Raw genomic sequence first — 5,212 nt, 5'->3', positions numbered from 1 at the left:
AGAGCACAAAATCAGTACACGTAAATCACATGCATTACTTAATAGTTAAATCATTTATTTAATTTTAAAGTGATTTTTAGCGATGCATGATTTATTCAATTGTATTATTTTAAATTAATTATGTTTATGTGATGCACGTTAAAATATTTTCTTGAGTTTTGTGTTTCAAGCGATTATTCGAGGCGAGATCGAGGAAATGAGACCGGCGACGATGTTGGAAATTTTAAAATGTGGTATTTTATTTTAAGTTAAGGATGAGGCATTTTAAATAATTTATTAAGTTTTAGCATTTTTTTTAAAACCTAATTTATTTATTTAGTGATTTTAAGATTTTTAAAACCTTTAAAGTTTAACAATTGTGTACTTTATTTTATTAGAGGATTTTATTAGAGTGTATAGTAGTTTACCATTTTGATTAACTTGTTAATATGGTTAGTATTTTTAATTAGTTGTTAATTATTAATTAAACAAAATTTTATTCCCTAAATATTATCTAAACTCACTAACACACACACATTATCGGCTAACACACACACACTTCATTGTTCACTTTGATAATTTTTAAAAGAGAAAACCTAGGGTTCTCCAACCATAGAGTAGCCGCCCCTTTTCTTCAGTTTTTCCAGCAAGTTTCGCTACTTTTCTTCAAAGAAAATCGCGCTACGTTCGTCCCGGATCGTCTCTCGCATCCTTCCCGCTTCGGTGTCATCGATCGGTAACGTTAAAGATTTAAAGGCATGTATATTCTATTTTTCCTGCGTCGATCTCGTCATATTATGCGTTGTGTTGTTTATTATGCGTAAAAATCCATGTGTGATGTGCAAAGTATGAGCAGAAAATTGTTGGGTCGATTTTTGAAACGTTTTTAGATCTAAAACTCATAATTTGCTGTCATTTGAATTACTCCAATTCTTCGGTCGAGTTTCCGGAAAAACTTTCAACATATGAAACTTAGAACTTTTTGATACCTTCGATTTGACAGCAAATTGGAAATATTTAGACAAATATTGAGTGAGTTAGGATTGTTTTCGTGTGACTGCTCAAACTGCGTTTTTCTGAAAAATATGTTATTTATGTGTTCTTGAAGTGTTTGAGTTGCAGGCTTTGTTGGACATCTCTAGGCCATCACTACTGCGATTAGACATGATGTGGGATGTGTTTACATACTATTTGAGGTTTCGTTCAAGTCGGGGATGGCTTGAGAGAAAATAGAAGTCGTAGGAAGATAATGGTGTCGAATTTTGGAATTGTGTCGTTTTGTTGTTGATTGTCGACGTTGGGGTTGTTGGATTGTTGGCACAGGTTGGAGTCAATACCCTAGCGTCCTAAGATGAGTCTCGAAGTATCGATTCTTAGTCCATTCAATTGATTTGGGGGAATTAAGCACAATAAAAAAATTTCCGCAGGTTTGTTTTCAACCGAGGCTAGCCGGATTCCTACACGGACCCTGGCACAGGGTCCGTGTCCTTGTTTCTTCCGGAGTGCCATTTTCCAATGCCTACACGGACCCCTAGACGGACCCTAGCACGGGGTCTGTGTCCTTTCTTCTTTTCGATGTGTCTTTCCAGAACCTACACGGACCCAGAGCCGGACCTGGGCAAGGGGTCCGTGTACCTCCTGTTTGGGAATAGTTTAGGCTTCCCTTTGAGATTTGTTTTGGGGATTCTATATCATGGTTTAGTACGATTAAACAAGGTCAAGTCCCGAGTGATCTAGAATGTCATAAGCTATTTATTTGCTTCGGTAGTGAGCACGAGTACCTACGTCTAAGTTATGAAAGATAAGGGTTTGAACTCACTTTAGTATGTGTAGCAGTGGCCCCAAGCGAGATCCAAAGAATCCCTCAACGCCAAGTAAGTATGTTCGACGTGCAAAGAAAATACTTTTAAGTTTTTGAGGTATGCTAATTGTCTTGTGACCAAATTATGTATTGGATTGGAAAGCGGTAAAGTATGACTAGAGACCAATCCACCCCGTTAAATTATGAACGAGTTTAGATCAGGATTAAAAAGCGGTAAAGTATGACCATGGACCAATCCACCCGTTAAATTATGAACGGGGATCTATGTGGCAGTGGATCTTCCCTGTCAGCCCAGTACTGTGGTTTAGTCTGATCAGGCGTATTTATGTATGGGTCACTTGCTTTGAAACATGCCTCTACGCAAAATGATAAAGTTCATGTATGTTCAAGTATGTACGATGCAAGCATGTTTAAGAAAAATTTTACGTTTATGGCACGTCTATGATATGTATGTATGTTAAAGCTTTTTTATGCAAGTTCAAGTTCAAGTATGTATGTTCTATTTTAAAGTTGCATGTGATTTTATTACGTATTACTCGTTACCTCCAGTTTATACATGTTGAGTCTTTAGACTCACGAGACTTGATCGATGCAGGTGAGGATGAATTTGCGGAGACGAGGGGTGAGGACCAGTGAGCTGGCTTGGACTGAACGGGAGGCTAAACCCGAGGACCACCATACTTTAATTTTTTATGCAATGTTCAAAATACTTTGATTCCACGTTTTAGTTTACGATGTTTGAACAAGTATTTTTCTTTAGCAACATTACTGGACATCTTTTGTCGCATATATTTTGGGACGAATAGTTTATTTTTAAATCAAAATTTGAGAGTTTATTTCTTATTTAAGAAAATTTTTATTTTTTCGTAAAATTTAAGTAGTTAAAAATACGGTATGTTACATGCCCAACCAGAAGAGACTACAGCTCCTGAACAAAATTCTTCTGCTGCTGAAGGAAATTCTTCCGAACCATCTATTTCTCTACCAGAAGATGTCCCTTCTACTTCTTTGATCATCCCTCCTATTGATTCTCCTACTCGCACCACTCGTCTTCCAGAGATCAGACAGCGTATGATCGAAAGAACCCCATCCCCAGAAGTAGAACAGTTTGATCTTGAATTTGAGATAGATACTCTGAAAAGAAATCTTGATAATCTTTCAGAGATTGTTAAACAATTGTCCTTTGAACATGCTGGTGAATTTAGTGCCACCAAATTCTACCGTGACCGCATCTCAAAAAAAGTCACTCGCACGGCAGAATCTTTGGCCAAACTGCATGTTGAAACTAGTTTATTCTGACAAAATTTTTTCTCAAGTCACGCTAACATCTTGCTTGGTCAATCTGACATCAGTAAAACTTTCTCTGATCATGATTCAACTATTCGCTCAGTCTCCACCAAAGTAGAAGCTATAGATTCGAAACTTGAAACTATCGATGCCAAGATTGAGTCTCAATCTCAATCTCTTAATGAACGCGTTTCGAATCAAGCACCATTTCTGGAGATGCTGAATAATCGCATTCTCACTCTTACTGGCCGAGTGGATGACTTACTCACTCGAGTTCAAGCCAATGATGCCAAAAAGGGGAAGCAGAAGGCAGGTTAGAAGAAGGTAGAACTGGAGGACATTATGCAGAATCTTCCTACAGAAATCAAGATCCTCGGGATGAGGAAACAATGTTCAGAGATATTGGAACTGATGATTAAACTCTTTTGATTTCTCTTTTAAACTCCTTTGTTTAAATTACTTGTCAATTATCTTATTATACTTGCTATCTGTTTTTGCTGCTCTTCATCGTTAATAACATCTAGGTTTTGGCATCACCACAAAGGGGAAAACTGTTAGACTTAATTTAATTGCGGTGATGAGATTCAAAACCAGTAGGTCGTGATAGCTAAAATTAGAAGACAATATATAAGCAGAAGCCCTCGTATCGCTTTAACAAAAGCAGTTCTTTTCGAGTACTTAAAGGCTTAGAAAACCAGAAACAAAACATAGCTTTAAAGGCTGAAGTTAGCTTAAGTAGAAGTAACTTAACTTCTTTTGTTTGAATCGATACAGTCTTAAATATTACGTTACTTTACCTAGTACCAGTATTAATCGCACCATTAATGATGTACAAAGACATTTAACGCTCCTTACTAGTTTTAGTATGGAACAAGACTGATTACTCTGAAGCTTTCTGCAGTACCCTTTTTAGGTATTAAAGCTGATCCTACTCAGAAGCCGTTTTTACTTATAGACGTTGGATTCAATGCTTTATATATTTAAGGGTCAATCCTTTATAGAAAACATGTTATTATCATTATCAACGCAACAATTATTCCAACTCTAGTTTGAGCTATCATCAACTATTATTTATCTTCAAGCTCAACATATAGAAAAGCAGCACACACTTTTTAGTAGATATCTGATATTTTGAGATTATTTTGTGCTGCTGTTTCTTCACCTCTTCACAAGCTATACACTTTACTACATCTTGTTGAGAAGAGTCTGTAATCTGAAAAGAGTCTTTTCAGAACTTTGCTATATTCATTACATTGTGTTGTGTGAAATTAAGAGTTTCAGTAGGCGAATGATAAGTCATACTGAAGTGGGTGTGTACAAGTGTTGTACTGTAAAAACCAAAGTCTTTTAGTGATACCTTCTGGAAACAGAATAAGGGGAGACGTAGAAGTTTTACCTTCGAACTTTCAGAAACAAACACTGTTCTACTGCCAACTGTTTTACTGTTTGCCACTCTCATATCATCAGATCGTTTCCGCACTTATTATTGCGATCTGCTGAATATTTATTCGAACAAGATAAGCTATAATCTCTAACAGGAATCTAGCACCCTTTGCAAAAACGTTCAACAAAGGAACGAGTATATTCACCTCCCCCCCCCCCCCCCCCCAACCCGCTAGCAGTAAAGCGGTAAGCACTCGGTCCTATTGGTATCAGAGCCAAGGTCACGGGTTCGATTCCCATTGATTGCAAAGGAGTGCAATTATTGGGAGGGAGATTGTTGGGTGCAATAATTGTCCTTGCTTGGTAGAGCGATTGAACCGTGGTGCTTGAGCTGTTGTGTGGTTTAAAAGATTTGAGTTACACCATTACCACCAGCTATAGCATTTGGTAATGTGTTGTACTGTAAAAACCAAAGTCTTTTATTGATACCTTCTGGAAACAGAAGAAGGGGAGACGTAGAAGATTCTACCTTCGAACTTCCAGAAACAAACACTGTTGTACTGCCTACTGTTTTACTGTTTTTCACTCTCATATCATCATATCGTTTCCGCACTTATTATTTTGATCTGTTGAGTATTTATTCAAAACAAGATAAGCTATACTCTCTTACAGGATTCTGGCACTCTTTGCAAAAACGTTCAACAAAGGAACAAGTTTATTCACCCCCTAGCTTTTGGTAAA

The sequence above is a fragment of the Primulina tabacum genome, chromosome 3 (genome assembly GCF_025594145.1).
Source record: "Primulina tabacum isolate GXHZ01 chromosome 3, ASM2559414v2, whole genome shotgun sequence".
In the NCBI taxonomy this organism is placed as follows: Eukaryota; Viridiplantae; Streptophyta; class Magnoliopsida; order Lamiales; family Gesneriaceae; genus Primulina; species Primulina tabacum.
The sequence above is the reverse complement of the archived record's forward strand: the minus strand, read 5'-3'. Positions refer to the sequence as shown.